Source organism: Mirounga leonina, unplaced genomic scaffold, assembly GCF_011800145.1.
Source record: "Mirounga leonina isolate KUSES-001 unplaced genomic scaffold, KU_Mleo_1.0 Mir_169, whole genome shotgun sequence".
NCBI classification, from domain to species: domain Eukaryota; kingdom Metazoa; phylum Chordata; class Mammalia; order Carnivora; family Phocidae; genus Mirounga; species Mirounga leonina.
This window is the reverse complement of record NW_023270431.1, coordinates 8,487,658-8,500,744: the sequence shown is the minus strand read 5'-3', so window position 1 is coordinate 8,500,744 and position 13,087 is coordinate 8,487,658. Positions and strand designations below refer to the sequence as shown.

At 35.6% G+C, this 13,087-nt stretch overlaps 1 pseudogene; it reads right to left on the bottom strand.

Annotated features, from left to right (window-relative positions):
* Nucleotides 1-3,055: 3,055 nt before the first annotated feature.
* Nucleotides 3,056-4,224, bottom strand: LOC118017415 (annotated as a pseudogene).
* Nucleotides 4,225-13,087: the final 8,863 nt, after the last annotated feature.

Below are 13,087 nucleotides of genomic sequence, written 5' to 3'. Positions count from 1 at the left end.
AGAAATGGTATCAGAAAATTTTTCCATTTTTTCAAAATATTAATAACAATTTAGGCTATCAATTGAGAAAAATAAGATATAAACTGTCTACTAAGACTAAAATAAAAATTACAACATTGGAACATCATACACTATGAATATACTTTGAGGGGTTTGTTTACTTGCTTGTTATTTTTTATTTATTTTTTAAATTAAGATTGACTATCAAAGAATGGATGATGTAAAATTACTCCTAAATAAGTCAGCCTGGAAAATAACATGATCAATTACTGCTCTGACTCAAAATATTTTTATGAATATTTCTGGGAAAGAAAAATGAATACTTTCTCCTAATCTAAGTAGGAACCTATAGCTAGGAACCTACTATGGAAAACTTTTCCTTATTTTCTTCCTCTGTCTTCAAGCCAGTTAGTTTATTTGGTCTGAGTAAATTTTAAGCTTAACCCAGGTAACTTTGAACTCACCAGATGGCTGAAAATTAAATGTCCTTGGTAAACAAAAGGTCCAGGCATTAGAATGTGAAAAGTTCTCTATTATGGGTCAGGCAATTTAAATACATATTACATTAACAGTTTTTATATTTAAAAAATACTATTATTTTTATTACCTTATGTGCTATGTGTTCCTTGAACTTATAAAAATTTAATCTTTGGTGAATAAATGATGTTTTTACAGGCAAAATGGTTATATGAGTACATTCACAGCTTATACACCCTTTTTTGTTTTCAAGAATGTCATTTTTCCATTTTTTCTTTAAAAAAAAAAGTACTTCCTCTTACCTCATTAGCTTTAAGCCCATTCTTTTTCAGTCTTGGCTCAGTTTTGTCTTTCTAAGTTTTTGATTTTGCCTCAATGGAATTCAGCATTTCCAATTTTATATATCTCATTGCATTGACCTTTAAAAGCTTTCTGTATCCATCTATTTATATAGAGATCAGATTGCCAACTATAGTCCAATTTGCAAAGCACCTACTTCTTTAAAATTTCTTCTAGCACCACTTATGCTTCAGTAATTTCTTTTTTCCCCTATTATTTTCCTAATAATACAGGAGTCCAAATGATTAAGATAACTATATTCAAAAATCAGTAGTTTGAAGACATCTTTTACCCCGACGGAGGTATAATGGCTTTAGCAAGATTCTGTAGTTACTCCTAAAAAATTTAAACCTTTTTCATGCATCCCATATATCTCAAGTTATTCTAGACTTAAACTTGAGATATCATAACAGACAATCAATTTTTTTAAAGATTTTATTTATTTATTTGACAGAGAGAGACACAGCGAGAGAGGGAATACAAGCAGGGGGAATGGGAGAGGGAGAAGCAGGCTTCCCGTGGAGCAGGGAGCCGATCAGGGCTCCATCCCAGGACCCCAGGATCATGACCTGAGCCGAAGGCAGACGCTTAACGACTGAGCCACCCAGGCGCCCCCAGACAACCAATTTTTTTGAAAATTGTTAACTAAGAATCCAATGTCTGTGTACCCAGAAAAAAGATTTTTGTTTTGGGTCTAATCCACATATCCTTATTTTACCAGTCTTCTTTACAGCAAGTATAAAGAATTTTTATTACTTTCAAATGCTATTTCTTATAGAATACCTTTTCTTTTGTTTTATAAACAAATTCATTTACTCAAATAAAAAAAGAAGTACTCAACTAGTCTTCAACTAATGCATTATCTTTCTGCTAAACAGAGTTAAGAATATGAACTTAAAAAAAAAAAAAAAAAGACTTGAGAAATAATAGCTAAAATTTAAATTGCCACATTTAACCCTTACATCAAAAGTCCCAAAACTTTTACTCTTCTAGATGAGGGGAAACAATATATGAAAACAGCATAGTTCCTAAAAATTCATTAATTTATTCACCCATTTAATAAATTGTTGTTAAATGTTTCCAAACAGTCTAACAAATAAATGTACAATCACTTGATGACAAAAGTGTCAGAGGGGAAATGATGATGGTTCCACGAGACATTGTTTCAATTCTGATTCCTTTTGGGAGGGAGAAGAGGAATGCCACCTCTAAAATGTGGATATTGGTTTTAGATTTGGGAAGTAAACTTATTACCTTAGCAAAATTATCACAATTACATTTCCTTACACAAAACTCATATTTATATATATATATATTTTTAAAGAATTTATAACACAAGGACCAATAACAAAGGTTAAAAAAGAATAGAGTAATGTCATATTACACAGGACTCTTCCAGCTGCAAGTACAAGAACACAATTCTGAATAGGCTGAAAAGCAACAGAATGTTAATGATTGAGATCCAGGTGTGGAATTAGACTCCCAAGATTAGTGCCGTGGCTCCTCTTGTGATATCCTGAACTAGTCACTGTGTGGTAGACACCATGATGCACCACCCAGATTCCCATTGCTGAAGGGCTTGAGTCCCCAGTGGAGAGTGCCACTGGCAGTAGCCTTTAATCGTTAGTACTTTTTTTTTACTTTTATTATTATGTTATGTTAATCACCATACATTACATCATTAGTTTTTGATGTAGTGTTCCATGATTCATTGTTTGCGTACAACACCCAGTGCTCCATGCAGAACGTGCCCTCTTTAATACCCAGCACCAGGCTAACCCATCCCCCCCCCCCCCCCCCCCCCCCCCCCACTCCTTTTCCCCGTCCCCCCCCTCCCGTTCGTCTCCCCCTCCGATTTCCCCCCCTTCATTCTTCCCCTCCTGCTATCTTCTTCTTTTTTTTTTTTCTTTTTTTTTTAACATATAATGTACTATTTGTTTCAGAGGTACAGGTCTGTGATTCAACAGTCTTACACAATTCACAGCGCTCACCATAGCACACACCCTCCCCAATGTCTATCACCCAGCCACCCCATCCCTCCCACCCTCTACCACTCCAGCAACCCTCAGTTTGTTTCCTGAGATTACGAATTCCTCATATCAGTGAGGTCCCCTTCTTCAGGGGGTTTGGGATAGACACGGTGGAGGTTGGGAGATTCTCAGTGTCTTGGGGGATAAATTGGGGCAGGAACTCCCCAGCAGCTGAGGGCCTTTCTCTTCCTCTTGCTCTCAATGGGGCTGGTGGTCCAAGGGGCTCTTACTCCTTGGAGGCCATGTGGACCATAAGGTCCACCACCCAGTTGCTTTAGCCAAATTCATTGTCATACCAGGAAATGAGCTTGACAAAGTGGTCGTTGAGAGCAATGCCAGCCCCAGCATCGAAGGTGAAGGAGTGGGTGTCACTGTTAAAGTCACAGGAGACAACCTGGTCCTCAGTGTACCCCAGGATGCCCTTGAGGGGGCACTCTGATGCCTACTTCACCACCTTCTTGATGTCGTCGTATTTAGCAGCTTTCCCCAGGCGGCAGGTCAGATCCTCCACAGATACATTGGGGGTAGGGACACGGAAGGCCATGCCAGTGAGCTTCCCGTTCAGTTCAGGGATGACTTTGACCACAGCCTTGGCAGCACCAGTAGAAGCAGGGATGATGTTCTGAGCAGCCCCTCGGCCGTCCTGCCACAGCTTCCCAGAGGGGCCGTCCACAGTCTTCTGGGTGACAGTGATGGCATGGACAGTGGTCATGAGTCCCTCCAGGATGCTGAAGTTGTCATGGATGACCTTGGCCAAAGGAGCCAAGCAGTTGATGGTGCAGGAGGCATTGCTGACAGTCTTCAGGGAATTGTCATACTTCTCATGGTTCACACCCATCACGAACATGGGGGCATCAGCAGAAGGAGCAGAGATGATGACCCTCTTGGCCCCGCCCTTCAAGTGAGCCCCAGCCTTCTCCATGGTGGTGAAGACCCCAGTGGACTCCACAACATACTCAGCACCAGCATCACCCCATTTGACGTTGGTGGGATCTTGCTCCTGGAAGATGGAGATACTTTCCATTGATGACAAGCTTCCCGTTCTCAGCCTTGACTGTGCCGTGGAATTTGCCATGGCTAGAATCATACTGGAACATGTAGACCATGTAGTTGAGGTCAATGAAGCAGTCATTGATGGTGACAATATCCACTTTGCCAGAGTTAAAAGCAGCCCTGGTGACCAGGCACCCAATACGGCCAAATCCGTTCACTCCAACCTTCACCATCCTGTCTCAGGAACGCGGCTGGCACTGCACCAGAAGATGCGGCTGTCTGTCCAATGGGGAGGAGCAGAGAGGCTTCCCCTTTCTTGACTGGATCATTTGTTCTTTGGGTGTTGAGTTTAATAAGTTCTTTGTAGATTTTGGATACTAGCCCTTTATCTGATATGTCATTTGCAAATATCTTCTCCCATTCTGTTGGTTGTCTTTACTTTTAAGGATTGCCTCAAGTGAAAAATCTACCCTGTCTAAAGCCACACCCTCTCCCCTAGGTGGCCGACATCTAAACACTGAGTAAGTGGGCTATAAAGAACCGTTTGCAGCAACAGGACATCTTTGAAGTAACATCATAGCCCCAGAGCCCCAGGAAACTCCCAAGAGTCTTTAGACCTTCACAGCAGCTCACCTTCTCTCTCTCCCTACTTCTGCTTTTTTCCCTTCCCTTCCGTAGGTATTGGTCCAAGAACACAGTTTAAATACTTGGGATACCAAACTCCACCGGAGGGTGTTTCCTGGGAAATCCAATCGGTGACAACTTTCCTCTCTAAACTTCTATTTTCTCATCCATAAACAGAGAATAGTAGAACCTTTCTCCCTGGATTGTTATGCAATTTCATTGAAATATTCACAAAAGGTACTTAATCTTGTGATTTACATATAGTAAATAGTGTATACATTTTATCTATGACGATAATGATTATGATGACTGGGAAAGAGAAATGAGGTGGACAGGCATGGTGTGATTTCAGTATTCCAAATGATGTCATTATGGTCTATCACTTTCTTGCTCCCTCCAGTTTAATTTTTTTAATAAACAACCACATTTTCCCAGTTAGCTTTGTGTGTTTGCCTCATTTGCTCTTATTACCAACCAGTACCATCCCTGTGGTAGGAAGAGACCAGAAGTGAACTGAATGATAAAATAAATCTTTCTCTCCCCTTCAAGAGGGATGCCCCTTGATTTTAAGCCCTGGCCTGATTCTCATAATGTTACTTATTACCCTCCAGACCAAATCTACCTGGCATATTGACAGTGGTCAAATTTTTACTGAAAGTTAGGCTTGTGTACTTTTTTTTTTTTTAATAAAGATTTTTTTTTTTAAGATTTTTTTATTTATTTGCGAGAGAGACAATGAGAGACAGAGAGCATGAGAGGGAGGAGGGTCAGAGGGAGAAGCAGACTCCCTGCTGAGCAGGGAGCCCGATGTGGGACTTGATCCTGGGACTCCAGGATCATGACCCGAGCCGAAGGCAGTCGTTTAACCAACTGAGCCACCCAGGCGCCCTAGGCTTGTGTACTTTTTGAAATGTTCATCTTCCAGAAAGAGTTAATTCCTTACATAGTTTAAAAGATGAATGAAACTTTTTTTTTTCCCTCAGATCTCCTGGGAGTAGACACTGACAAGGAGAATAAAGAAAGAGAAATGAAGGTCACCACAGGGAAGGGCTGGAAATAGGGAGAAGAAAAAAGAACCGACAGGCTTAGAACTCCTGAAGATACATGCCCTCTACCTTATAATACTGCACTGGGCCAGTGTTGGATCACAGTGTTAAATATAAATATTTGGGCATAAATATGTTCTTCCTTAAAGATGACATCAAACTGATATTATCATTATACAGTAAAGTAACACAGTCTCTGGCCATAGAAAGTTGAATTTGTTTTAACAAACTCTCCTTTCAAAAATAAAAATTCCTAACTTACAAAATATTTTTATCTTGGACTACAGTGCTTTGGCTTTCTACCTAAGTAAATCAGGTAACTATCAAGTAAATTCATTATTATTTCCCTAATTTCCCATTATTGGACAGTTTGATTTCTTCCACTATGCACAACTGTAATCAGTACTTAAGCAAGTATTTTCGAACACACAGTCTTTCCCATTATTTCTTTAAGATAAAGGCCTAATAAGATATTGTTAAATAAGAGCTTTTTAAAACTTGACAGTGAGATGAGAAAACCTGTGTGTAAGTAAAGCTTCCTAAAACATTGGAGTGAAAGCACATAAGCTGTCCCATACTGTCCCACAAGCTCAAATGTCGCTTGCCATTAGTATGCCTGTAAGCTATGCTCCTTTCTTCTGCAGTCGCCTCCTGCAGTCTCAGGGCATGACTTCCCTCAATCTGATCCTGATCTTCCCTATGGCACTTAATTTCCAACCATGGGTACAGACCTGACCCTCAGCTTCTTTCAGTACTACACATTTCACTGAAAGCTTAGAAAAAACACAAGTGAATTACAACACAGATATTTTTAAATGTCACATTCAATAGGACTTCCTTAAGAGTTCAAAGGCCCAATCCCTTCTACAGCATTTTCCAAAGGCATGCAATTTATAACCCAGCTCCTGGCTCGCTTCACTGTGGTAGAGGGAAAACAATCCCATCAGGTCAGCGTTCCCATTCATAGTGAGGAAAGGCCTGGGCATCCCCTCCTCCTGTCATGGTTCAAGAACCTGTCACTCTAAGGTTTAGAGAGAAAGTCAACTCTTCACCTTCCCAGGAACATAGTCCTACTATCAAGGTACTAATGCCCTAGTACTAGAGGATTTGTTTTGGATCCCAAGAAATTTTCAGGAGACAGTAAATACCACTTTCCAGCCTCAAGAGTATGGTTTTAAAAGGAAATTAAAAATTCAAAGTCCAGTCTCAAAGATTTGCAAAGGGTGGGTTATATTGGATATGAAATAACTTCACATATGAGACTTAACAGAACAGTCCATATTGCACTGCATCAAGCTTTGTTCTGCTTCTATTCAGTTTGCTCCAGGCATTAGGTGAGGAGAAGGTATGACTCTACGTCTTCTGCTAGCCCCCCCCATATGATGGCTCAGGTAACAGCACCACAGAACACTGAATAGCATTTGATCATACACAATCATGGCAGGTTTGGGGAGAGGAGGTATGATTCCATATTTAAGAACACACTTATATAATAGGAACGTAATCTACAGAGGGAGAATTGCTTAAAAGTAGGAAACTAATTTTTATTGCTAAACAGAACTCCATTTCTTAAGAAGATTCTTCATTAATGTTTAAATTTCAGACACTTAAATGATATCTCAAAAGCTTTCTCAAAGAACAAACACTTGATGAGCTACAAAGTTAAAGATCTACTCATAGAAAACAGAAGATGCTTGCAACTTCATCTTGAAAGAGTTCTTTTCTGTTTTTTTGCTGCTATTCCTGACAATGTTTAAAAAATAATAATGACAACAATAATAATGAAGATACCTTGCTATATCAGGGCTCTTCTGTGCAGATATATATGTAAGAAAATTGAAGTTTCAAAATGAATAGCTGCCTGGAAACATTAAGTAAAGGTGATAAAACCTGCATAATTTGAATAAACACTGCTGAGGATTCCAATATATTACAATGTTTTAAAAGGTGTTATTTACTTACTTGAGGACCAGTTGGGTTAAACACAATTCTTGGGCTTTTTGTGTAAGCTACTGTTGTCAATGAAAAATTTAAGGCAGATAAAGATTGCTCACACCCTACCAAAATCTTACTGCTAAATTATAATTAAAATACACTTCAGACCAAAGTTTGCCACATTTATTTTTACCAAACATTCAAACAATATTAGCAAGCAAGTTTAAAGAAATAATAATATATAAAGAAATAATAGTATATCTTGTTCTATATACCAGACGAAGTTAGCTTTTGATCATTTTAGTTGCTCTGACCACTACCTTGCATTAAAGATTTATTTATGGTAGACTATCCAATGCTCTAAAAGGAAGATTTTTATTACATTTATAATTGACATCAGGTATGCAGCATCTTCCACATTTGCAGCCAAAGAAAACTGGGAATTTAGTTTGGAATATCATCTTTAAAGATACATGCTATTTGCCTAGCAGAATTATTTGTTCCTTTCATGCAGTGTGGCGAGTGTCTCTAGTTATTTCAGTCATGCACATATGTGGGATCCCATTCATTTCACAAATAATTGAAAGTTCATTTCTAACACTTGTTATACTAATTAGCAAAATTGTGGCTCTTGCTTGAGATGTAGATATAGATTGCAAAAGCAATTTGTATAGCAACCTCTGGATTAAATACTAGATAACTATTTCTGAAGTATGATTGCCTTTATGATGAATCTTGAAATCAGGTAAAGTAAATCTTCTTCCTTTGTTCTTTTATTCAAAGTTGTTTTAGCTATTCTAGGTCCTTACATTTCTACATAAATATTAGAGTCCAGTTATCAATTTCTACAAAAATGCCTAATGGGATCTTGATTTAGACAGCTATGAGACTAAACATTAATTTAGAGAAAATTGACAGTTGAGCAATATTGAATCTTCTGATCCATAAATGTGGTGCGCATCTCTATTTATTTAGATATTCTTTCGTTTCTCCAAGAAATATTTTGCAGTTTTCAATGTATAAGTTTACAATTTTATCATGTTTATTCTAAAGTATTTCATATTTTTGATGCAGATGTAATTTTATTGAATTATTTAAGTTTTCGAGTATATGCTGCTAGTATATAAAAAATTATTTTTTATATATTGATATTTTATCTTGTAAAATTATTAGCTTATACTATAGTAATACTAAAATGCTTGTTATTTTAGCAGAGTTTTGTTGTTGTTGTTATTGTTTTGTTTTGTTTTTTGCTCATTCCCTAGGATTTCTACATAGATGACTTTTTGAGAATAAAGATAATTTTACTCCTTTTACCCAATCTTAATGGCTTTTATTTATTTCTCTTTCCTTGTTACATTATAATATTGAATAGAAGACTTCAGAGCAAATATCTTAGTTTTTTTTTTTCCTTTCCTTTTCTTTTTTAAAATTTCATTTTTATTGAGGTGTAATTGACATATGAAATTGTCAGATAATTAAAATGTACATTGTTGTGTTTTGCTATATGTATACATCGTTAAGGATTCCTCCTAACTACTTAATGAACATGTCCATCATCTCACATAATTGTCTTTTTCAAAGAGTACACTTGATATTTCATTTATGCATTTATTTTTTTCCTTTTTACATTGGGCATGATTTTAAAAATTTAGTGGTAAAATTGTTTATTGAAAGTAATTAACAGCTTCCATATGTAGGCATACAAGTAAAATACCTATCATCTTTCCAGCCTTTAAAAGGAACAAAATTAGCTTAATTGTTGCATTTCTATCTTACTAAAAGGAACATAATATTTTTAAATGCTTAAATATCTTCTATTGCACATGCCAAAAAACAAGTGGCTTTAAAAGTGTTTTCTCAGCTCCATGTTTGTAGTTCAACAACACCCAGTGTTTCTGTTCAATTCCACTACTCAGTATAAATTTACAACTTCAACCTAGTATTTACTAATTATCCACTACCCTGACATCTAATTTTTAAAAATAATTTGAATTTCTAAATCACTTCAAAACCTAATGGAACTCAAATGTTATTACAGCTGAAACCACTTAATAGGGCCTTGTTAATAAAGACAATCTAGTTAAATTAGGCACTTTCAGTGAACATATTTTATCTTGGCCACTTGATGTAATCCAAAATAATAACAATGGCTAATAAGTATGGCCTGATAACAGGGACATTTACTCCATTAACCATTTGCCTGAGCTGTTCTGATTTTTCTGTTTCAGAGTTAGCAAGAGTCGCTGATTTGAGAGTTTCTATTATAAATTCTGATTTGTGGTTTATATGAAGGAAAACAAGTGCCTATAATACAGTGATATCAGTATAAATAACTATGTGTACAAAATCATGTCCAATAATATAAACCTTTATAACCTTGCCCAGAAAACTAAAACTAGATCCTTTTCATAATGACCATTACTATTTTTATTTTAGTTCTATTAATTATCAGAACTGAAATATCACAAATTCTCAATAACATTATATTACAGGTTTGAAACACTTTGCAAACTGTATAACATTATCATCAGTTTTAAGGCCCTTCAGAAAAAATACTATAGGCTTATAGAGCAGCAGACATTTTTTTTAAAAGTTATCATCAACATTTAAAAGCAATGTGTCTTAGAGGGAGAGAGAGTGAATTTTAAGCAGGCTCCACGCCCAGTGCAGATCCCAACATGGGGCTCAATCTCATGACCCCAAGGATCATGACCTGAGATAAAATCAAGAGTCTGAGGCTCAACTGACTGAGCCACCCAGGTGCCCCTTAGAGTTTGTATCTTTTTTCTATTCATCTCCAATAAAATTTAGTCCAACAGTCAGCAGTTTCTCTAAACAGTATGACACATCAAGTGTTTTATATATATATGTATACTCTGTATAAGAGAAATAATGGAATAATTTCATTCATAGGTCAAAAAAAATTTGTTCAGTATCCTTATGGCATATCAGTTTCCTTATTCCAAAGTTCTTAAAACTTTAGACCAATTTGCATATCCAATACCTTACCAGCACCTTTCTTTTCATTTATTTATTCAATATTTATCATATACCAATTACATGTCAAATATTATAATATGCTTTGACACAAATATGAATTGCACCATATTTTCCATTGTCACCTTGGCATTATCCTGCCCATTCTATATTCTGTCCTGTAGAGAAGCCCAGAACTACATTTGTCTGAATTCTCTTACACTACTATTCTGGGTTGGATCTACCAATGAGGGCCTCTCTCATGAAATCTTTAGGAGGAAAATAAGCCATTTTTCTACAGTTGCCACTGTGTTCATGCAGTTAAGATTATCTATATTGGCTTCTCCTGGCTTTCAGAGGGACCTTCTAGAAATCACACATTATGATCAGCCAGCTAATATCTCTAATGTAGACTTCCCTTGGATTCCAAGTTAGTAAGGTAGGGTCCTCTGGAAAATCACTCACCCTGGTGGTGGAGGTGGATGACACTTCTAGAAGTAACCTACCATCATTTCTTTCACTTAGGATATCTTGGAAATGGTTTTTCTAATCTCATGCCCCAAACCTCCCAAAATTTGAATAACGTTCTAATTCCAGGCTAAATCATTTTTTCTACTTCCACTTTTGGCGAAGATAGAGCAACATGTAATGAATTTACCCTCTCATCAGAAACAAATAAAAAAACTGAATACAGTATGGAATATGTTTTTTAAAAATTGGATAACAGCCAGTCCAAAACAATAATCCCTGAGATATAGAAAACAAGCTGAGTCCTCAGATTACCCCCATACTTCTTGAAGAGAATTTCCAAGCCACAGTCCAGGAAAGGAAAACACAGATGGAGCCTGGTGATATCCCTGAGTTGAAAATATAGAAGTGTTCTCAAAGGCATTGGTGGCTAGAGTTTGCAAGCTAACATACCAGATAAGAGAGACATACACAGAGAGGCTGCTTCAGAGATCTACAGAGAATCCCTGCTGAGCCTTCAGTTTAGTACTGATGAATGAATGTGCATGAGGAAACTACTCAAAAACTACCCGAAAGGAACAGGTAAAGCTATCTGTAGCACCTACATAGGGCTAGGAATAGTTTTTGCTACCACCAGCCTGAACTGAAAAGTCTTGTAATTCACAAAACTCTGTGTAGAGTACTCAGAATGATATTTTCATGATACTAAGACCTTAGAAAGAAAGGCCTACACACTGTTATGGTCCCACCTTACAAAGTTTAAAAGCAAGCTTCAAAAGGGTCATACTATTTTCAAATAACTTAATAGTGTTCCAGAACAGAGAGCATTCAAATACTTATAGGAATACAAAACTATCCAGCACATAAAAAGTAAAATTTATGTTGTCTGTGTTTGAATAAAAAAAAAAAGTATTAGGCATTAAAAAGGGGGTGGGGTATATGACCCATAATGAGGGAATAAATCATATAACTGATATGGACCTGAAAATAACACAGGTTCAGATGATTTCACTGAAAAATTCTATCAAATACTTAAAGAAGAAAAAATAATTCCACACAATATTTTTTTAAAGGAAGGTATAGGAAAAAAATAAGAAATGAGCAATAAATAGGACAAATAACAAATAGTAAAATGGTAGAATTCCAACCATATCAATAATCACATTAAATATATGTGGCCTAAACATTACAATTAAATAATAGAGACTGTAATCTGCCTATAAGAAAACAATTTTAAGTGTAAAGAGAATATAAGTTAAAAGTAAAAGGATGGAAATATTAACCATATTAATGCTAATCAAAAGAGTGATGCCTATATAAATATTAAACAAACCATATTTCAGAGTGAAGAACATCCCTATGGATAGAAACAAGTATTTGGTACGTTTGAATGGAACAATTAATCAAGAGGATATAGCAATGCTAAACATTTAGGCATCCAATAAGAGAGATTTTAAAAACATGGTAAATCTGGTAAAACTGAAAGGAAAATAGAAAAAATTCACAATTATAAAAGATTTTAAAATTTTTAATATTTGGTAGAACAAGCTAACAGAATTTAGAAAGAATACAAAAGACTTGAAGAACACTACTGACTTGACGTAATTTATATTTATAAAACATGTCAATCAATAATAGTAAAATATATTTTTTTCAAATTCACATAGAATACTTAATAAGATTGACCATAAAACAAATTTTATAAATGCAATACTAATCAAATCATATAAACTATACGATATAACTATCAGGTGAGTAAATAAAAGGTCAAAACAGAATGATAAATAAAAATGTACCCTTCTTAGAAACTAATTAACAGACATCTAAATAATATGGATCAAAAAATCAAAAGTAAAATTAGAAAGTATTTTGAACAAAATGCCAAAAATAACAAAATACATAGAATTCTGAGGAATACAAATAAGACAGTGCTTAGATAAAAATTTATAGCAATAAATGTCTATATTAGAAAAGAAGAAAGGTCTCAAATCAATGCCATCAAATTCAATCTTAGAAACTAAAAAAAGAACAAAATCAAATTAAAGAGAAAAATAATAAGGAAATAAAACAATAAATGAGACAAAAAATAGGAAAACAATAGAAAAAAACTCACTGAAACTAAAACTGATACTTTGAGAAGATCAATGAAATTGATAAATCACCATTCAGACTGATTGAAAGAAATAGATACAAGTG